Here is a 23,009-nt window from a genome sequence, read left to right on the forward strand (position 1 = left end):
CCTTTGAAAGGTAGGGTGAGGCCTGATTACAGAGATTCTTGAAAGCTTGGCAGGGTTTAGACTTGTGGCCTCATTTCCTTACCTGTGACTAGGGTCCATTCCAAGTTTTTTCATGTTCTATGGTGGGACACAGAGAGGCATTGATGGTTGAGGTATGATGTAGTGAAAGATCACCCTGATGCCTGAATGCAATCCACACTGGGAATGGCATAAGAAGCTGTCAGCCTTGGGGGACATTGCTGAGTGCAGGAGATATTTTCCAGTCTTATAAACCCAGGGTTAGAAAATAACTCCTCTGTCCTTTCCAACATGCTGGACAAAGAAGAGTGTGTCTTGTCTCTGATGCCCTCAGACATACCGATAAGCTCTGGGGCCACATAAAGTGCAGACACTGTGGTCCCAGGTGGTGACCTCTCTCTGTATGTGAGAAGGGGTGGGAAGGTGGGCTGACTGGCTGGGGTACAAGAGGCACACTGGGAACTGAGTGTTGTGGGATATGCAAGTTGCCTCCTCCTCAAGCTCACTGTTTGCCCAGGCAAAAGGGCTGAAGTGCCCGCAGAGTTGCCTCTCTCTGGCCTGACTTACAGTGACCCTATAGGGCAGACTAGAACTGCCCTAGAGGGTTTCCAAGGCTGTAATCTTTATGGAAGCAGACTGCCACATCTTTCTCCCATGGAGCAAGCAATGGTTTGAACCAATGACCTTTCAGTTCACAGCTGAGCGCTTAACCACTGTGCCACTAGGGCTTCTTGGCTGAACACCAGGAGATACAAATTTTTGCTCCATTTAAGGAAGATTTTTCTATCTTAAAAACCAAACAAATCATGTTTCCACTATAGGGGAAAAGTGCTAAAAATAAAAATATAGAAATGAAATAACTCACAGAATCACAACCCAAAGGCAATGCTGATAACATTTTAGTGTTTCCTTCCAATTGTTTTTCCATACTCATTTTTAGATTTTAGTTTTCCAAACTGTGATTTTGCTCTATTAGTATACCCATATTCTGCCTTTTCTCACTTAATATTAGAACACAAAATTTTCCACTTTATTACAAAGCCTTTGTAGGCATTGTTTTTAATGGATGCATAATATTCCATCACAAGGACACAGCATAATTTACCTAACCATTTCTCTGTTGTTGGACAATTAGTTATTTCTAGTTTTTTTGCTGTTAGAAATAATGTTGCGATGAGCATTTTTGTTTGTATTTAGAATTATTTCCTTAAGACCGATTACCCAAAATGGAATTATGAAGTGTAATATATATATATATGTAAATATATATACATATATTTATGTATATACACTTTTTTTATATATGAAAATGAAGTGGAAACTGTAATACCTTAACAGTTCCCCCAGAATTTCTTTTAGGGAGTGTGTTAGTAATCTAGTGCTGCTATAACAGAAATACAGGTGGATGGCTTTAACAAACAGAAATTTATTTTCTCACAGTTTAGGGGGCTAGAAGTCTGAACTCAGTGTACCAGCTCTGGGGGAAGGCTTTCTCTCTCTGTCGGCTCTGGAGGAAGGTCTTTTTCTCTTTGAGCTTCTGCTCTCATGTAGCTTGGCATCTGTCTTCCCCATCTCTGCTTACTTATTTGCTTGTTTAATCTCTTCTATATCTCAAAAGAGATTGACTCAAGGCATGGCGCCCTACACTAATCCTGTCTCATTAACATAACAAAGACAATCCATTCCCAAATGGGATTATAACCACAGGCTTTGAGGTGAGGATTTACAACACATATTTTTGGGGACACAATTCAGTCTTCAACAGGGAGGGAACTGTCTTTGGGGAAATAAGCCTCTTAGGGGTAAAAAGTGAGATGTTCAGAGCATGAGTGTTGGCAGGAACCCAAGTAATGAAGAGAGGTTAGGATGTCTCTTTCTGCCTGGAAAGCCAGAGAGGGTGGGAGAGAGGAGAGAATGGTGAGGCAAAGAGGAGAGGGAAGTAGAAAACAGTAAGTTGGGAAAAGGCCAAGCCCTAAGGAGTGAAGGGCCAGTTAGAACACCCCAGTGGAGGGGTGCAGAAAGGACTTTAAACAATGTCTTATGTATGAGTTAAAATGTTTGTCATGCAGCATGTGACTTTCTGTCCCAGGGCCCCAGAGCATCATAATGTCTTCTATATTCATGAATGCTTTGTGTGGGAAGAGGTGTGGGCAGTCCTCAGGAAAGGCTGAGTTTCATCTTCGGATTTCTAAACTGTGGAACAGCAACAGCCTGGCAAGGAGCAGGAGTTGGGAGGCAGAGGTATTTAGGAAAATATAAGTCCTCAGAAATTGGCAGAAATCTTACGGAGGGCTTTGGATTCCCAGACCTTGGCATTGGGGATTTGAGCTACTCTTATTTCAATCTCAAAGGGCAAGGAGGTTGACATCTAGATTACAAAAGTAATGCACACTCACTTCAAAAAGTAGGAACAAAAAAGAGCCAAAAGAAGAAAAAATCATTAGTTCCACCATTCAGATAGCTGAGGGGTATTGTCTGAGGAGTGTGTGCAAGAGAGGAGAGGTTAACCTTTACTTTAAAGATGAGGAGGGAGTTACCCATTGATCATATACATAAGAGTCAAGTTTTGTTCATCACCAGAGAACAAAGCCAACTTCTCTCACCAGACTGCTTCCTGGTTGCTAGGTACCTTTTAATGATACATCTTAAGGGACAGGCTGGGATGGACAGGACCCTTTCAGGTCCTAAAGACCTGGGCTAGAAAGTGAGAACAAAAGCTGGGTGGGGGTATACGATTGTTCTCTTTGTTGCTATACGCTGCTGTTTGGAGTACTTAGTAAAGTGATGTGTATATAAGTTAAAAAAAAAAGTGAAAACAATTTTCTACAACAGTAGGGAGGATACGCCTCATTTAGGTGGGCGAGCATAATACATAAGCACATAGGAAGATAGGTAAGAACTCCAGGACCGGAAGCTTCCAGTTGCAAAAGTCTCTCAAAGAAGGAAACTCCTTTCATCAAAATTACAGGCAGCATGGTCTCCTCCAGTGAATAGAGCTCTGGATTAAGATACAGAGACCAGGGTTCTAGCCTCAGCATTGCTTCTTACTGCAAGTCACGCATCCTCTCTGGGGCCAAGTCTCTTCACTGGAAGGATGAGGAGGTTGTACTAGATGACCTCTAAATTCCCTTCCAACTTCAAATTCCCTTTCGTGATACTTGATCGACTTGTTTTACCGGCCCGGGAACTCTCTTGCTCCTCCCCAGCTCCTCCCTCAGCTGGCCGCTTCCACATCCTGCACCAGAGGGCGCTGCAGGCGGGCCCAGCACAGGGTGTGGTGGGCGGAGTCGCAGAGTCAGGGAAGTCGCCAGAAGGCGCAGTGATTGGCGGCGGCCGGGGCGGAAAGGGGCGTGAAGAGGGAGGGTCGAGCCGCGCGGAGACATCACGCTGATGGGGGCGGGGCTGGGCCGCGCAGTATGTGACGCTGCGGCCACAGCAGCGCTGGGGTTTAATGGGAAAAGTTTTGGCAGTAGCCAGAGGATCCTGCGGAGCGTGCGGGACGGTGGCAGCGGCACGGGAGGTGGCCGGGACAGGTCAGTCCAGGCCGAGGGAAACGTGTGGGCAGGTGGCGGAGAGAAGCGGCAGGCCCAGACCGAGACTGCCTTCGGGGTTGGGGTGCAAGGCCCAGCGGGGGTGTGTGGGGAGCGATTGGGGTCGGCGGACCGCACTGCGGCCGCTTCCCGACGCTCTGGCTCGGGCAGGTCTGCGGTCTTGCGTTGCCGTCTGTGCCGCCCCGCTGCCCCTGCTCCCCAGCCTTTGGATCTCCATCGCTGTTTGAGCCGAACCCCGGGCCTCCTCCACCAGATTCTGTGTCCCTTCTTGGGCCTCGTGGCTCCGTCTCCTCCCACTTCTATGCACTGAGTGCCCTGTTACGGGGCTCGGGGTCCTCTCTCACTCCTCACTCCTGCGTCTCCTTCTCTTCACCGCTGCTCTGGTGTCCCCAAATCCCTGGGTCAGAGCTCCATTGCCCCCATCTCTGCCCAGGCTCTTCTTGGGGGTCCTCTCCTCTTTGCTCCTCTGTCCCACCCCCTTGTCTTCTGTCTTCATTCTCCCGTCCCTACCGGCTCAGTCTTTGCTCTTTTCCCATCCGTTTGCTCCTTCTCCCATTGTCTTTGGCCCGTATTCCCATCGTCTTTTCCCAGGCGTTATTAGGCTTTTCCAGCCCCTGCCTGCAAACCGTGTCTACCTAAGCTCTTTTTACGCTGGTTCCCTCCAGAGGCCCTGTTTTTGCTCTGATTTCCCTCATATGAGCCCCTGTTCTCTGCGTTCCCGTAGCCCACCTCCTTTTCTCTCCCAGTTCCTTGCCTCTGCTTCAGGAAGAAGCATTAGCTCTGCACACTACCCTGCTTTCCCATGACCTACAGTTGAGATGCCCATAGGGTGGAGTGGGGTCTTCAGCCCCTGACTGAGGCTAGTGGCTGAATGTCTGAAGTAAATAGCAGGTATGTCTGTGTGGGAGAACTTGCCAGGGTATTGCATCAGGGATGATGCCCAATCGGTATTCTTCTAATCTCACCTTTAATACTTCCCATTTATGGGCCTGTGGACTTCCAGGAACCCTTGGGGAGAGACTGGCCACTGAGTTGGGTGAGTGCCAGGGGTGGCTGGAGGCCTCTTCCAACTGTTTTCCCCTTCTAGGAAACAAGGCTCTGTGCCTTTTCACTCTGGAAGTATCAAACGCATTTCAACCATGATACCCTAGCCTACCTCTCACCCACCCGTCCACCCTGTACCCAATCCCAAAAAGCTAAGGGGAGTCTCCAGAAGGTATGCCCCAGAGAATGCCTGAGGTCTTCAACCTTTTTCCTCTGTACTGGCTCCAGAACATTGTTTTCCTGTGTGGGTTTTGAAATGGATTGCTGTCCTCATAGCCCTGGGGCTGGCCGGCATCTGTCTCTTTTATTGTTGGTGGCTTGGAACCAGCTGCTCATTTTCCCTCGCACATCCCTGACTAAATGTGCCAGGGCCTCTCATGTCGGTCACTGAGTAGTTTCTCTTAAGAGACTCTTCTCCCTTTCTTTTCTGTGGGAGACCAGTTCCCTGTGGAGCTAAGAGAGAGGCCTGACCTGATGTTCTGTTCCCTTTGCCTAGGCATAGCATGGGGTGTCAAACATTGATATCTCCCTGGGCGGGTTGTGGGATTGCATTATTTAGACCATGTCAGGAACTGGGGTTGTCGGCTTCCAGTCACATAGATCATCCCCCTGGGGCTAGAGAGCCCACCACCTTCATGGTGTGTTCGGGTGTTTAACCTTCTTGCCTGTCAGAAAGTTCTTCTCCCGTGCCTTCAATTTGCGATCCTTTATTTTGCGTTGGTCCCCTAGAGAGTTGTTTAGGAAATAACATAGCCTTTGTTTCCACCCAGTCTGATCTCGGAGGATTCTGAAAGCGTGACCCACTCTCATATTTAGAAATGAAGGCCCGTTGCTTCACCTGGCTCCATGTTTCCAGGTCTCCTCTTTTGAGGATCATGCTCTCTGGCTTTGAGCCAGAATTGGGCACAAAATTGGCCACCTCTGGGAGCTGTACTGGAGGCCAAGTAAACCAGCTAGACCAGACATTAAAGTTTGGAATCCTCTTGTGCACTGACCCTCTTCTGTGAAAGGAGAGGGATTGTGGGTGATGGTGCCAACTCACTACTCCACTAGCCCCTGCACCCCCTCTTACATAGCACTTGGGGGAGATTTAGACAGAATGGACCGGAAGGGTCCTTTGTTCCTATGAAAAACATCCCTGCGGAGTTTTGGTGGGTTATTCTAATGAGGTTGAAGTCGAGTAATTTAGTCCAGTCTCTGGCTCCTGAGGACTTTACCTGATTCTTTTGTACAGTTTGCTGCTCCTCTCTGTTTGTTAGCCAAGGTGGCAAGTGAGAAGGTCTTGAGAAGCGGACAAGCCCAGTCCATTTGGAGCAGCTTGTGTGCCAGCAACCCTGGCCAAATAGCTTCTTGTAGTTTGTGCACTCCATCACCTTCTGAGTGGATAGTTGTGATCATCCATTATCAAGTTTCTGTTCAGTGATTTTTGCAACACCTGGGTCAGCCTGCCTCTCTGTCTCAAAGGTGTGGCCGGACAGTCCCCTGACATTATTCTACAGATGGTGTATTCTTCAGCTCCCTAGTTTAATGAACTGAGAACCCTTTTGTTTGGCTGCCTTTCTCCTTGCCTCTCTGCCAACTGCTTTTTTCCTCTCTCTTGTATATGCCTCAGCCCAGTCAGGAAGAATTGCCCTGACTCAGCCTTCCAACCCCACCTGTGGTCCCTCAGAGCCCTTCCTTGAGTGCCTGGTGAGAGGACAGCCAGTGTTGGGTGCTGGCCTGGGAAGCTAGTAGCACTCTGCCTTGGACAGAACACAGCTGTTCTGGCCGTTGTGCAAGCTGTCCTCAGGGCCTGAGGCACCTGGTATGTCCTCGGACAGTGCAGCACTTCTTTTAGGAGGAGTTGAACTTATGACTTCTAAGGGCTTCAGCTGTATCCTGTTGCCAAGGCCCACCTCCCTGGCACTCCCTGCAGGCTAGGAAGCTGAACTGCCTCTTTAAGGCCTGGAAATGCCAGCTCCTCTACCCACCATTGGCCACACTGGAAACACCTTTTTGCTCCCCACCCAGCATCTCTGCATACTTTGTCTGTCCAGCTAGGCCCTTGCTTATATCATGTCAGAGGCCCTGTGCATGATGCCCTTGTCTGTGCCATGTTGCCCCAGATTTCCCAGTGCTGCTTCTTGGAGATGGCTCGGTACCCCTGAGCATTTTTCTCTGCCTTTGGAGCCAGGTTCCAGGGTAGCAGAGGAGAGCTGGGCACTTGGCTTGAGCCTGGCATGGAGGAAATGGCCCCTTGCATCAGGTTTCAGGCACGTGGGTCTTCTTCACTGGCAGCTGGCTACTGGCCATCATAACTCAGCAGGGTGGTGATTAGGGTGTGACTTTGGTCCTATCTCCATGGGGCTTTGGTTAAGAAATCGAGCATGACTCAAGGCGTCTCCATTTATGAGCTGCCACCCACAGGAAGCAGCAGTCAAGAAATCAAGCGACATATTGCACTGGGCAAATCTGCTGCAAAAGACCTCTTTAAAGTGTGAAAAAGCAAAGATGTCACTTTGAGGACCAACGTGTGCCTGGCCCATGCTATGGTATTTTCAGTTACCTCATATGCATGCAAAAGCTGGACAATGAATAAGGAAAACTGAAGAATTGGTGCCTTTTAATTATGGTGTTGATGAAGAATATTGAATATACCATGGACTGCCAGAAGAATGAACAAATCTGTCCTGGAAGAAGTACAGCCAGAATGCTCCTTAGAAGTGAGGTTGCCAAAACTTCGTCTTACGTACTTTGGACATGTTATCAGGAGGGACCAGTCCCTGGAGAAGGACATCATGCTTGGTAAGGCAGAGGGTCAATGAAAAAGAGGAAGACCCTCAGTGAGATGGATTGACACAGTGGCTGCAACAGTGGGCTTAAACATAGCAATGATTGTGAGGGTGCAGGACTGGGCAGTGTTTCGTTCTGTTGTACATAGGATCGCTATGAGTCAGAACCAACTTGATGTCATCTAACAACAACAAACCCATGGGAGGTGTTGTGCCCCAACTCCTCCCTCACCTTGCCAGCTCCTTCTGCCCTACCCTGGTAAAATCAGTAAAGCTGGTATCTGCTTACTTGGTAGTGAGCAGGCTACTTCCCGGATTGGGAAGTATTTGCTGACTCAGCTCAGAATAACAATATCTCAGAGTCTGTGTGTATAAGGGACAAGGGAGGAGCAGTTTGCCTTGGGAGCACTCTTTGAGCGCTGGTGTTTAACTTACTGGAGCTACTTTTCTGACCCCTGGAGCCTCTCAGCTGAAGATGTTGGGTTTCTTTCTATTCCACAGCATTGTGTGGTGGTTTGGGCATGCACGTGGCACTCACACAGTGGCTTCTGCTCACCGACAGATGAGGACAGATACACCAAAGAGGTAATCCCATTTCCCTTAACTCAGGGGCCTCTCACAACTGACTAACACATCCCAGATTTAGGATCCTGGCCCAGAAGATGAAATAATTTCACAGGGGCTGAGCCCCAGATCCCAGGTGCCTGTCATAGCATCTAGTACCCAGTGCTTACCCATAGTAGGCTTATTAAATAATTTTTAATGTCTATGGCTTAAGTAGGAGCCCTGCTGGCACAGTGGTTAAGCGCTTGGCAGCTAATCGAGAGGTCAGTGGTGTAAACCCACCAGCTCCTCCGCGGGAGAAAGATGCGGCGGTCTGCTTCTGGAAAGATTACAGCCTTGGAAACCTTATGGGGGCAGTTCTACTCTGTCTTGTAGGTTTGCTGAGTTGGAATCAACTCGATGGCAATGGGTTTGGCTTGGTTTTTTATGGTTAAGTGGTGTAGTGGTTATGCACTCAGCTGCTAACTGAAAGGTTGGTAGTTCGAACCTACCCAGCAGCTCTGTGGGAGAAAGACCTGGCAATCTGCTCCATAAAGATTACAGCCTAGAAAACCCTACAGGGCAGTTCTACTCTGTTATATAAGGTCACTATGAGTCAAAATCGACTCGACGGTGCCCGACAACAGCAAGCAACATGGCTTAAGTAAATTTGTTGGGAGCATTAGTATTTTCTCCTTTGCACCCACTAAAGTATAAACTCTACAAGGGCAGGGAGTTATTTGGTCTCCTGTTGTGTCTAGGACAGTGCCTGGAACAGAGGAGACACTGAATGAATAAGTATTTGTTGAATGAATAAATGAATGAACTTTCTTCTCTGCCCATCTAGGTGCCTGGGGTGCCAGGCCACAAAGATGGTGTCCATCATTCCCTATCATTTATGGAACAAATGTTTTGAGTTCCTACAATGTACTAGGCACAGTACTAGGCACTTGGAAACTGATGATAGTAAGAAGCAGATACAGCCCCTGCCTCACAGGTCTGTGGTTGGCTGCATTATGGGGGAGCTGCATACAATACTCAGAATTATTTCTTCCATTTCTACTGGGGCAGTGGGTCTCCACCAGAGTCAAAACAATGCTCTGGGCTTCCCATTGCTGTGTCCCTGTTTGTTCTCAGGATGCCTGACTGGTTTTATAAACTCTCAGAAGGGGAGCTCCAGGGAATGCGATGTTCATTGTCCTGACTGCTTGGGAGGCCCGGCTGTGGTGGGGTCCCTGCTGGGGGCAGGGGAAACATGGGTCTCCTGTCTGATTTGTTTGAATCTCTGAAGTTCAGTGGTTCCAGCAGCTGTTCATGGGCTTCACTTCCCTTTGCCTGCTTTAACACCCTGCAGGTTTTCCTGTTGCCAAACAAGGTGCTGAGCCCATATGTCTGTCAGTCTGTGTGTGTCAGGTTGTTGTGGCTCTTTCAGGAAGGCCTTGGGTAGGGGCCCCTCCTATTCCCAAACCCATACTAAGTCCTTTCCTCTGAAGGAAATGTGAGGGAGGAAGAAGGGGGTTGGAGGGCTCTGAGGTTCCCTGAGACGAAAGGAGGTGGAAGTTCTCCCTGAGCAGAGACCTAATGAGTTGAGTCGATTTGCTTTGAAGTTTGTTTCAACAGCAGCTCACCACAGTGATAGCAGTTGTACACATCCAGGGGCCAGTCGTCCAGTTCATCCCTTAGCTTTGAGCTTCCAGTCCCAGCTAGTTTTCTTTCCTAGTTTCCACTGGCAAAGGTGAGGCTATAGCTTTATTGGATTTTTCAGTATTAATCTAAAAAAGCTGTGATTGTCGCCATTTTAGTCTTTCCCATCTGAGGCACTTTTGTGGGCTAGGTGCTGTGACAGATGTTTCCAGCATGGTTCTTGGCTCCAACCTCCACCCCCCAGGGGTGTGGAACCCAGTTGGGAAGTTACGCGTTGAAGACTGGGTTTTTTGGATTTGAAAGAAAAAGAAGCAGTGCCACAATGCACTGCCCTGAACGCCAAGAGCTGTTTAGCTGATGACGAGGACCCCCCATCCTGAGGCTGGGCTCCCAGGGCCATTCATACCCTCTAAGTCGGGGAAGGGCACCCTTCAGCTGGTTCAGAAAGTTATTTCTCTCTCATAGCCCAGCTCAGCAGAAAGGGACAAGCCAGTATCTACTGAGGTTCATTTTAATCCTTACAGAGAAGAAAATGAAAGGTGAGGACGTTAAGTCAACGTGGTACATTGATGGGCAAGGCCTTCCTTGGAGACCAGCTGCAACTTCTTTTTAGCATCCCTTATGTGAGATATGGAGCCCTGGTGACACAGTGGTTAAGAGCTTGGCTGCTAACCAAAAGGTCAGCAGTTCGAATCCACCAGCTGCTCCTTGGAAGCCCTATGGGCAGTTCTGCTGTGTCCTATAGGGTTGCTATGAGTCAAAATCAACTTGATGGCAACATGTATCTACCCTATATACATGTATATTTCAGGTGAAAAGTGCACCTTCTAACAACTTCCATCTCTGAAAACTGCTGTTAGTTAAGAAATTTCTAGTAGTTGATACAAACCATTGAATGCCAGGTGAAGGAGTTTGTACTTGGTCCTTGGGCAATGAGAAGCCATTGATGCTTCTGGAGCAAGGACCAATATTAACACAGTACTGCAAAAGGCGGACTGGATGGAGAGAGAATGGAGGTAGAGATGTTGGGTAGCAGACTGCTGCAGTGGTCTAAATGTGAGAAAATTCTTCACATTAAATCTAAGTTCTTCTGGTTGCAGTTAAGTGTATTACTTTCGATCAGCCACACAGATTAAGTACCCAGACATGGGTGGAGTAAACTACCCCCACCCCCTGTCTCCCATTTAGGGCTCTTGATTCACAGGAGAGGTTAATTAAAGGATTCACGAAGTTAGAAGGCAACTAAATTTAGGTTTTATTGTCAAGACACATAGAAAGTTGAACATAAGCTATTCAAAAATAAAAAGCAGAAAAGAGAAAACTTTACCCTGAGAGTATGGCTGCCAGACACCCTTTTAACTCAGTACTGAAGTCACTCCTGAGGTTCACCCTTCAGCCAAAGATTAGACAGGCCCAGAAAACAAAACGAGACTAAATGAGCACACCAGCCCAGGGGCAGGGATGAGAAGGCAGGAGGGGACAGGAAAGCTGGTAATAGGGAACCCAAGGTCGAGAAGGGAGAGTGTTGACATGTCGTGGGGTTGGCATCCAATGTCATGGAACAATATGTGTGTTAATTGTTTAATGAGAAACTAATTTGCTCTGTAAACCTTCATCTAAAGTACAATTAAAAAAAAAGAGAAAACTTCATCTACCCCCTCTAACGATGTTTCTGTCGGTAGCATAGACTGTTCAGCAAGGAGAGGAGTGAGAAGAGAGGGAAGGACAAATTAGAGAATGGTAGGGAGAGAGACAGAGAGGGGAATAAAAGAAGGGGATCAAGAGGGGAGAAGAGCAAAGAGAATTAATTTGAAGGAGGACAAGACTGGAGAACTATTTGAGGAGGCTAAGAGAAGGCCCTGTACAGGCTGAAGTATTAGCACAGCTGGCTCGTCCTGTGGTTCCCCGGGGCCCTGGCTTCTGGGTTTTAACACCTGGTATCCTTGCCCTTTTGTCTGCAGCTCTTTCATGGTCTGTGAAGAGCCCATGGGAAGAGCCTGTGGAGATTTGGTGTTGGACAGACCTGGGTGTGACCATGGGTTTGTGACTTAATGCTCTGAGCCTTCATTTTCTTCTCTGTAGTGATTAAAATGAACCTCAATAAATGCTGGCTTGCTTGTCCCTTTCTGCTGAGCTGGGTTCTGAGGTGGTGAGCTCAGGGAGAAATGACTTTCTGAACCAGCTGAAGGCCATCTTTCCCTGACTGGATGGCTGTGGGAGGCTAGCCTCAGGATAGGGGGTCCTCATCCTGAGTTAAACAGCTCTTGGTGTTCACAGCAGTGCATTGCAGCACCCCCTCTTTTTCTTTCAAGTCCAAAGAACCCAGTCCTTAAAGCCTAACTTCCATCCAGTCTTGTCATCAGCTCTCCTGTGAACCATTACTGAATTCTCCACAGCTAATAGCAATGCAGCTTCGAAAGAGTTCTCTCATGAGGTGGATACTGAAGGGAGAGGCTCCTAGGTGTCATGGGAAAATTGCCTCATGCTTAAATTCCTTTTGTACCATTATATAGAAATATGTATCTAAAAATTGATTTTTATTGCTTTGTTTGTGCTCTGCTGTGATCCTTTGATCTTTATCTTCTGATCACTGCTTTTGGCACTTCACTCATCCAAGAGTTGTGGGCTCAGAGGCATAGAGTTACTTGGCCACCATTCTTGGCCAGCATTGCTCTTCTAGTCAGCAATGCTATCCAAGCAGGCTGCTCAGCATACCCAGAGCTCTGTGGGCCCACTCTTTCCTCACTAACAAGCTTATTCACCGTCCTTGAATTTGCCAAAACACGTAGCTGTACTCATCATTCCCTTTGTAAACAAGCAAGGTTGGTTTTCCTCAGGTTCCCTTAATTGCCTAAAACATTTCCTTATTCATGACTCTCACTTTTCTTTGCTTCAAGTTCCATTTCCTCTAGCAAAGGAATCTTTAGCCCCAGCACTGTGGACATTTTGGGCCGGATAATTCTTTGTTGTGGGGGGCTGTCTGTGTTTTGTAGCATATTTAGCAGCATCCTTGGCTTTCACCCACTAGATGCCGGTAACACCCCTTTCCCCAGTTGTGACAACCAGGAATGTCTCCAGACATTGCCAAATGGCCCCTCGGGGGCAAAATCACCCCTGGTTGAGAACCATATTTTAAATCATTTCCCCACTAAATATTGCTGGCCAGCTGGGTCCACTGGTGAACATTACATCAATAAAACCAGTAGGATGAATATATAGTACTTACACTGGAAATTTACCCTTCTGTCACCTCACTGGGTCCTGGAGGCCTTCTGGGAGGAATAAAATGGTTCACAGTTAACAGCATGTCCCAGCTAAGTAAGAAACCATAGACGGGCAGTGTCCAAGGCACACAGCCATCTCCTGGAGTGGTTGTGCCTCTCAAGCTCTGCTTTCCAAGTCTTTTAGTGTCCTGCAGCTCCCAGAGGTGCCTTCGAGAACAGAGTTGGTAACCTGTGGCATTAACCTGTCCATTAACCTATTCATTCCTGATGTTGGACACACTTGGCACTGTGATGACAGCACTCTTCCTCTCCAAGCCCAGATGAGTCCTCAGAATCCTCCATGCCAGGCAGCCTTGCCAGTTGGCCCATGAGAGGGAGCTTATCTGCAATACCTGATCTAGAGTTTGTTTGTCTGGCCCAGGCCATTCCTTTGTGGCTCCTTCTTTTGTAAAAGCCTTTAGGACAGTCCAACAATCCTGATGGCTTCCCCTTGACCCTTAGCACATGCAGGCTGGGATGGACTCCTAAGCACTTGGTCTCAGAGATGGCCATTGAGGGCATCAGTTTGGAGAAAACTACCCTTCCCTTCTAAGGAGGTCCTAAGGGCCAAAATACTCAGTTCCAAAAAGTTCACTTCACGGCCCCTGCTTAGTAATAAGCAACAAAAGAATGACTCTGGCCCAGGGATGCTGCAAAGACTGCCGATCTGACTCTTCTTTTACTTGGACTAGGGGCTGAACTGTGTGTCTTCCAAACTCTTGGAGTTTTTCTTCCTTAGTGGTAGGCTGAGTAATGGCCCCCAAAGATATCTTGGCCATGACCCCCTGGAACCTGTGAATGTGACCACATATGGCAAAATGGACTTCGCAGATATGATTGATTAAAGTAAGGATTTTGAGATAAGGAGGTTATTTGGGATTATCCAGGTGGGTCCTCAGTGCAGTCGTAAGTGTCCTTACTTGACACAGAAGAAGACAGTGTGACCACCGAGGCAAGATGCTACCCTGCTAGCTTTGAAGATGGAGGAAGGGGCTGAAGAATGCAAGGAATGTAGCTCTAGAAACTGGAAAAGGCAAGGAAACAGATTCTCCCCTAGATCATCCAGAGGAACTGCGGCCCTGTTGACACTTTGATTTCAGCCTAATGGAACTAATTTTGGACTTCTGACCTCCAGAACTGTAAGAGAAAAAATGCGTTTTGTTTTAAGCCACTGAGTTGGTGGTAATTTGTTATAGCGGCCATAGGAAACTAATACATGGCTCATCCACCTCCAGGCACAGGTGGGCACTTGGCTGATCCCGGTTCTCATTTTAAGGTAGTCTTAGAGCATCCATCCTTTTTATGGAACTAGGAAATTCTAGGTCCAGCCCTTTTATGAACTCAGATTTGAGAATCTGCATTCTCGGGGGGCCCTTTAGGAAGTTCTTGGGAGCAAAAGAGCAGGCCTCAGATAGTATCTGATCATTGCTTTTGGAACCTCCCCCTACCCCCCCAACACACACACCTTCAAATCAGATTCAGATCAGACTGTTGAGGTTCCATGATTAGTTTCAAGTCTGATTCCAGTGCCATCTTCCCCTCCTCTCTTCCTTCCATTCATTCAACAGGTATATATTGACACCTACTATGTGTTGATGGTGCAGTGGTTAAGAGCTTGGCTGCTAACCAGAAAGGTTGGCAGTTCGAATCCACCAGCTGCTCCTTGGAAGCCGTATGGGGCAGTCCTACTCTGTCCTATAGGGTTGCTATGAGTCGGAATCGACTCAGTGGCAACGGGTTTGGTTTTTCTGGTTTTTGGTACTATGTGCTAGGCACTGTTCTAGGCACAGGGGATAAAAGGATGAACAAAGCAAATTTAAAAATCTCTTACCCTCGTGGTGGTGGTGGTGGGAGGAGGGGAGGAAGACAGAATTAAATAAAATGGCTTGTTAGATGGTGATAAATGCTATATAGAAAAATAAAACAGGAAAAGGGGGGGGTAGTGGCAGTTTTAAAAGGGGCTTGGAGAAGGCCTCACTGTGAAGGTGATATTTGAGCTGAAGGAGGAGTGAGCCATGCGTGGGAAGAATCTTAGAGGCAGAGGGAAAGCAAGTACAAAGCCCTTGAGGCAGGAATATGGCTGATGTGTTTCAGGACTAGCAAGGAGGCGAGCGTGGCCGGAGCTGAGTGAGAAGAGAAGAGTAGGAGATGAGGTCAGAGACGTGATTTGGAGCCAGATCACCATGACCCTCAAGTACTTTGAGATCTTTTACTCCGTTGACCCTTTGCCCTATCCCTCCTCCCTTCTCATTCCACCTTTATGCCTTGTGTTCCTCAGAATCTTTGTCACATCACACCCAGGGAACGTCAGCAGGTAAAAACAGTCAACTAAAATATTAGAAGAGGAAAAAAAGCAGAATCGTCTTTCTGTATAATAAAAGTAGTACCACTGTTAGTGGTGATGCAGGACTGTGTACCTAGAAATGCAGGTCAGCTGCTCTCACCAGGCAGTGCTGAGGGTCCTCACTTCCATCACCCTCCTTCTTGGCCCCATGAAGAACTCCAGGCCCGAGTCTACTGTTTCTTTCCACTCCACCGTTCCTGGTCTACCTAGTGTGGGTCTTACCTGGATGTATGCCCACCTGAGATGCTTTCTTAACAGCCCCCTCACATCCCTGCCCTCTGCTCCACTGCCAGCTGGATCCTCCTTCCAGGGCAGCACCAGTCGGCCTTCACTGTTACTCAGCCTAGGTGGCCAGGGCTGGTGCCACTGCATGTTTAAGGTTATCACTTGGGCCCTCAGCCCTCACAGGCCCCTCCACATCCCTAGGAGTGGCTGCACCAAACGTCAGGACTCTGCCTTCTCAGCCCCAGCAGATGATCCTGCTTTCATGCTCATCCTTACACCCCTCCCTCCGTTTCCAAAGATGAGTGGAACACTCCACCAGCACCTGTGTTATCAGCCCCTCTGCCTCGAGGTCCTCACAGTGTTTTTAGTTTCTAAGAATCAGATCCCAAAACATCAAATAAAGCCCAGGTTAAAAACCCACTCTCCCCCAGATAGTGACCGCATGAGTATTTCTGGTGCTCTTGCCACTGTCCAAAACACCAGTCTGTCAGTGTTTCATGGTAAGCTCCCTTGTCATCTGGAGGCCAGTGTATAAATTATCTCCATGGATTAAATCCTGCATGCTTGTGTCCCTGATTTTATATTCTTAGGTGACTCTGTCCAAAACTGACTTTAAATGATGGGGCCAAAATATCTTTAGTAATAAACAAATTGACCAATAGTAATTTCTAGCTCCCAAGTGAAAAGATAAATAAACCCCCAAACTGCAGAATGCATCCATCTAAAATTGTATTAATTCATCCTTGTGTATATTCCATTACAGTGTGCAATTTCCCATGGCTTTTCTTTTGTAATGAAAAGTAATTTTATTGGCATCTTAACACTCTAGGGTATTTACAACATATGTATACAATTTGCATGTCATAACCTTGTAGGGAGAGGGCATTGGTTGTTCAGTGGTAGTACGCTCACCTTCCATGTGGGAGACCTGGGTTTGATTCCTGGCCAGTGCACCTCATGCACAGCCACCACTCGTCTGTGAGTGGAGGCTTGCTTGTTGCTGTAATGCTGAAAAGGTTTCAGTGGATCTTCCAGACTAAGATAGACTAGGAAGAAAGGCCTGGTGATCTACATCTGAAAATCAGCCAGTGAAAACACTATGGATCACAACAGTCTGATCTCATTGTGCATGGGTTCACCAGGGTCAGGGGGCGACTTGACAACAGCCAACAACAACCTTGCAGGATGTCACCTTTTAGAAACAAATTCAGTCTGTTTCCTAGCATATCTCTGACCCAGTAGGCATATCATCACCCAAGCCAAGCCCTACCTCTGTCCCCTGTGAGCTTATGATAGCTTTGTCTTCTTCCTCTCTAGCAGGACCAGCTGTGTTTGATTCAGTTTTGTACCTCCACCCTGGGCATGCTGTAGGTAACCAAGGAGTACCTTTCACGGACTGGTTTCAGCACTCCCAGAGCTCCAGTCTTTCTCTCTGTGGACTGTAGCCTGGGCCTTGTCCTCTCTGCTTCCTGCCTCCATCGTGTGAGAGAATTGGTCCATCCACTGCTGATGTTCTCTGTGAGTCCGAGACCTTCCTTGTTGAGTCACAAATGAGCAGCCAGCAACACCCTCAGCCCTGACTGGTGTTCTTCAGCCACCATCAAAGGCCATCTCCCCGAAATTGGCTCCTTGGTAGAGCCCTCAAGTCCCTCGAGTACCTCAAGCATTTGTCAGAAGGAAGAATGACTGGATGGCTGGACTATGTGGTCTTCCAACAGAGTGGCCCTGGCACTAGCCTACACCAGAGCCCTGTCTGGGAATCCATTTCGTGGGGTAACAGTCAACTTCTTTAGATGAAGCTTTTGCTCTATAGGCAATGTAAGCCAATTATTTATCTAAGGACCTCGTTCCCAGTTGTTATCCCTCCCTTCAAAGCTCAGTGGGAACAACTGAGATATTTGACTTTGGCAAAGCCTTTCCCAATTGCCTCATCACTGTTCCTTCTCCCCTCACCCCAGTCCCCACCAGGGGTGTGCGTAGGGCTTCCTTCTCACCCCTCTGGTTCAGCATTTACCACAGTATATTGGGGTTATTGCTGGATTCTAGGCTCTGCTATTGGACTGTGAGTTCTTCAGGAGCTAGGTTCATCGTGCTCCCCACCTGTGTCTAATCCCCTTTTCCATCCCCAGCAGAGGCCACACAGTAGATACCCAGTAACTGTGTGAGTAGAATATGGCTCGCACGTGTTGAGTGCCCTCTGCTTGTTTAATCCACACCACAGCCCCAAGAGGTAGGAGTCACTGTACCCATTTTACAGATAAGGATGCTGAAACTCAGACTGGTTAGTGAAATTGCCTGAAGTTGCACAGCTAGTAGGTGGCAGAGCTGAGATTTGAACCCCGGTGATTAAAGCCCATGTCTTTAATCAGCCCATAGCAGGGCCTGACGGACAGATGGCTGGCTGAATCTAATTGTTCAGTTTGCAGAGTACCTGCTTGACTGGCCAGACTGGTGTTGGCTTCAGAGAACACTCCCTGCTTTCGAGCACAGCTGAGTCTCTTGTTAATCCCTGAGCAGAAGCAAAACTTTGGCAGGCCTTAGGCCCCCTGCAGAGTCTCATTTCAGGTCATTGGGCAGAGGAGGCCCTGAGAAGGGCCGTGCTTAGTGGCTCCCTGGATCTGCTCCAAGGCAGTCAGCAGCTCCCTAGAAAAGTAAGAAACTAAACCAATATGTGAGCCGGGCATGTTGTGGGGAGGGACTCTAGGAGAAAAAAACAATCTCTGCTTTAAGTGATTAATCAGTCGGCTTTCAGTCTGGCGAGAGCAATGGAGAAAAAGATGACCCAAATGTGCACATACGGAGAGAAGGCAGGAAGGGAAATCGCCTGTATTCAGCTCCTCCTTTGTGCCAGGCATTTTCCCATGGATGAGCTCACCTGTCCTCAGACCAGTCTGCAAGATGTGGATGTTAGTATTCCCATTTCACAGATGGGCCAGTGTAGGATCAGAGAGGTTAAACAACTTGCTCAAGTCACACAGCTAACAAGTGGCAGAGCTGGGGTTCAAGCCCTTTGGGGCCTCTGTTCATCTTAGCTCGGCAACTCTGCTCGTCCTGCCGCTGTCATCTGTAGCCTGGACTTTCCAGCATGTGTGTTTGTGTGTGCAGGAGGGCATGCACAGGCTTGTGAGTAGAGGCTACAGGAGGTCAGGGCTCTTGGGACCCTGTCCTGCTCAGCAACACAGGCCCTATCCAGACCAGCAAGACTTAAAACTGTTCAAACCAGCAGTGGCATTATGTTTTTCTCTTTCTTGCACCTTGCCACCCCTGGTTTATCTTTAGAGCACCTTTTCTATTTCTGTTCCCACTTCCTGGCTAGAGGCAGGAGCTAGGATGCAGGATTGGCATCAGGAATCAAAAGAAACAGGCAGAGGTGGCATCTCAGCAGTGGCCTTGGTGGGCCCTGGGACTGTGCCCACCTGCCCACCTTGCCGGCCCCATATTCCCTTGTAGTTCTTACCCTCAGAAACAGGCAGTGAGCTAGAGATAACAAGGGTGCCACATGCTACTTCCTGCTCTGCTCCAATGGGAAGCTCATTTTCTGAGAAGCCAAAGAAATGAGGAGTCTGGCTAGCTGTGTGTCTTAGCTTCCCTTCTAGCCTCTGGCCCAGATATGGGCCAGAAATAGGAGAGAAGAAAATCTCTTTTAATGGGCATGCTTCTCTACCTGGTTCCTATTCTTTTCGTGAACCTTCCAGAGAGGTTCTTTCTTCTTCCACCTGGTCTGCTTTCCCCACGTGGCAGTGCCCAGGCCAGGTGGTTTGACAAGTCCCAGTGTATTCAGCCACTGTGCCATACCAACACCTTCGTGCCAGCAGTTTTGTACAACTCCTTGGCACCTCCCTGGACAATGGGCAGGAATCTGAGCATAGTAGTCACTAGTCAGCCCATAGTCGGGGAAGATGTTCCCAGCATTATCAGGATCGATGGCTCAGATTTCATTCCAGAAAGACAACTCTGAGTCAGGGAGAAAATTGAAGATGGGGTATTTCGTGGTGGCAGGGTGGAGGGCAGAATAAAATGGGGTCTCTGGAAGTAGGGGAGGAGAAGGCCTATCTGAGCCCTGATAGTGAGTGAGACTTGGCATCTCAGCTTTTTTCTGGGCGACTTTGGTCTGCACACAGGCTGGGCCAGAAATTCACACTTAAGGACCGGCTGATTTTATACGCTGTGTGTTTCCCGTGGGCCTGACTGGATCACACTTACTTCCCTGGTATCCTAGCCCTGGCAAACACTCGGCAGATACCTTCTAGGGGATTCAGACAGGGTAGCTTCCTGTCCGCCTCCTCGAAGTCTGTACTGCTCCCCTCCCTTCCTCCACTCCTAAGCTATAATTAAGTTCCTATGTGAAACTCTATCCCTCAGCTGACACACGCTGTAACCACAGGCCTGATCATTGGGCAGCTCATCTGGGGTGACTCCTGGGGCTGGTGTCTTGGCCTCTGGACAGCCTTGGGTAGGTCTGAGTAGGTGGTGGGGACCCGCCAGGAAAGGGCTGGGTCCAGTGAGGCAGGGGCCAGGCCTTGCCCAAGAGTCACAAAGTGGTAAGTCATGGGAGAGATGAAGGGCTGGGTGAGCAGCCAGGGAGTGCCAAGGGGCACAGAGATGGATGAGACAGACAGGCAGGGTGGGAGGGCATGGATAGCAAGCTTCTGAACCACTGAGCCATGAGGCTGAATGGGAGCTGTTTATATATTTATTTGAGCTGTTTATTTTTGAATAGATAATTTGTGACATGGCACAAAATTCAGAAAGTATTCCCTCTTTCCTTCCCTAGACTCTCAGCTACCCAGTACTCCCCAACAACTTTCATTTGTGAGCATGCACCTATATAAACCAAGCCAAACCCATTGCCACTGAGTCGATTCTGACTCATAGTGACCCTATATAGTCCCTATTATTACATTATTGCTTCTCAGGCATGTGCAGCTGGCTGGTTGCTATACTCACTGGCCTGCCCCTTACTTCACTTATTGTATCTTTGTATATCAGTACATGGAGAGCTTTTGCATTCTTTTTTATGGCTGCCTCATCCATTGTATGGGTGTGCCATTCCCCTCTTTATTTTTATTTTAATTGTGCTTTAGGTGAAAGTTCACAGAGTAAATTAGTTTCTCATTAAACAGTACACATATTGTTTTATGACATTGGTTGTGATGTGTCAACACTCTCCCCTTCTCGACCTCCGGGTTCCCATTTGCATTCGTCCAGCTTTCCTGTCCCCTCCTGCCTTCTCGTCCTTGCCCCTGGGCTGGTGTGCACATTTAGTCTTGTCTGCATGGTTGAACTACATGTGTTATTGTTTGTTTTATAGGCCTGTCTAATCTTTGGCTGAAGGGTGAACTTCAAAAGTGACTTCAGTACTGAGTTAAAAGGGTGTCAGGGGGCAATACTCTCAGGGTTTCTCCAGTCTCTGTCAGACCAGTAAGTCTGGTCTTTTTTTGTGAGTTAGAATTTTGTTCTACATTTTTCTCCAGCTCTGTCTGGGACCCTCTATTGTGATCCCTGTCAGAGCAGTCAGTGGTGGAAGCCGGGCACCATGTAGTTGTGCTGGACTCAGTCTGGTGGAGGCTGTGGTGGTTGTGGTCCATTAGTTCTTTGGACTATTCTTTCCCTTGTGTCTTTGATTTTCTTCATTCTGCCTTACTCCAGATGGGGTAGACCCAGTAGACATATCTTAGATGACTGCTCACAAGCTTTTAAGACCCCAGATGCTACTCACAAAAGTAAGATGTAGAACATTTTTTTTAATAATCTGTGTTATGACAGTTGAGCTAGATATCCCTGGAGACTGTGGTCCCCAGCCCTCAGCCCAATAACTCAGTCCCTCAGGGAGTTTGGATGTGTCTGTGAAGCTTCTATGACTTTGTCCCCTCTTTATTAATGGACTTGTAGGTGACTTCCAGTCTTTTGCTGCAGTGTGACCAATGTTCTTTCATACATAGATAAACAAACAGATTGATAATGATAGTGTGATAGGTGCAGTGATGGAAATGTGTGTGGGGACACTGGGAGGAGGAAGGAAAAGGCTCTCAGAGACTGTGGTTGACAGATCCACAAGGAAGATCTGGGTGATGCCTTGTAGGATGGACAGAATTTCAGCAGCTGAGCTGGTGTAGGAAGGGCAAATGTGAGTAAGATCTCTGAGGAGAAGCAGCTCACGTGTGACTGGGCAGATCAAGAATGTCAGTTATCTATGGTTGCATAACAAACTACTCCAAAACTTAGTGACTTAAAACCATATTTATTATCTCACAGTTTCTGTGAGTCAGGAATCTGGGTACAGCTTTGCTGGGTCCTGTGGCTCCGGGTCTCTCACAAGGCCGCAGTCAAGATGTTGACTGGGACCTCAGTCATCTCAGGATTCAACTGGGGCAGGATCTGCTTCCAAGCACACTCAGTGGTTTTTGGCAGGATTCTGTTTCTCGCAGGTTGTTGGGCTGAGTGGCTCGGCTCCTTTGTGGCTGTTGGCCCAAGGCCACCCTCAGTTCCTTGCCATGTGGGCCTCTCCGTAGGACAGCTCACAACACGGCAGCTGGCTTCATCTGAGTGAGCGAGTGAGAGAGGGCACCTCTCTTAGGCTGGCATCTCTAGAGAAGCAAAACCAGTAAAGCTTACAAATATATATAGAGAGAGATTTATATCAAGGAAATGGCTCACACAGTTGTACAGGCTGGAATGTCCCAAGTCCGTGGGTCAGGCTGGAGGCTTCTCCTGATTCACATAGCCACAGGGGCTGGCGAATCCAAGATTGGCAGGTCAGATATCAGGGCTCTTGCTCACAGGCTGCAAACACCAATGAATCCCAAGATTGGCAGGCAAGGTGGCAGGTAAGCTGCTAGTTCAAGTCCTAAGAACCAGAGGTCAGATGAACAGGAGCCAGCTGCAAGATCCAGAGCGAGCAAAAGCCCGCAAGCCTTGCCAGAAAGTCCACGTATATTGGATGCCCTTGTCCTTGGGGGCCACACCCACAAGGAAACTCCCTTTCAACTGATTAACTACTCACAGCAGATCCCATCATGGAGTTGATCACATTATATCAAATCTCATCATAGAGGTGATCACATCACCATACAACTGCCAAACTACATCATAACTGCCAAACCACTGAAAATCACAGCCCAGCCAAGTTGACAGTACAACCTTAATGATCACAGTCTACCCCTTGTCAACTTGGCACCTATACATATCTCCTTAAGCCATACATAATCTCTGAATAAAGACAATTATAAAGTCATACTCGCGCCTAACGTGATACAACAGACACACATACAACCAAATATGCACTAGCCCTGTTTACATCTTATATAAGTAAAGACAACAGAAATATTTGATGCACACATACAAGGCAGAAATACTCATAACAATTACAGTCCTCGTTTCTGCAACTACCTTCTTCCGTCACCCATTCTTTATTCCCTTCGTCCTCAGCAAGCACCTCCGCTGGTCGTGGTTGTTTGCCTGGTAGGGTGACCTAAATCTTCATTCCTGAAGGATCTGGGCCATTAGTAGTCATGTTGGAATTGGGTTGCTATAGTGCCATGCCCACTTCTACCCCCTTGATTCCTGGACCCATGAATCCTGGCTATGGGAGAAACAGCACCATATA

General features: G+C 47.9%; 1 protein-coding gene across 1 annotated transcript in view; it reads left to right on the forward strand.

Annotated features, from left to right (window-relative positions):
- Nucleotides 1-3,443: 3,443 nt before the first annotated feature.
- PPARD (peroxisome proliferator activated receptor delta) overlaps nucleotides 3,444-23,009 on the forward strand; it is a 79,631-nt gene continuing 60,065 nt past the window's right edge. The window contains exons 1-2 of the mRNA XM_004389843.2: nucleotides 3,444-3,551; nucleotides 7,886-7,969. The gene's annotated coding sequence lies outside the window, so the exon portion shown is untranslated. The remainder of the gene's footprint in view (nucleotides 3,552-7,885; nucleotides 7,970-23,009) is intronic.

The sequence above is a fragment of the Trichechus manatus genome, unplaced genomic scaffold (genome assembly GCF_000243295.1).
Source record: "Trichechus manatus latirostris isolate Lorelei unplaced genomic scaffold, TriManLat1.0 scaffold00261, whole genome shotgun sequence".
Lineage (NCBI taxonomy): Eukaryota > Metazoa > Chordata > Mammalia > Sirenia > Trichechidae > Trichechus > Trichechus manatus.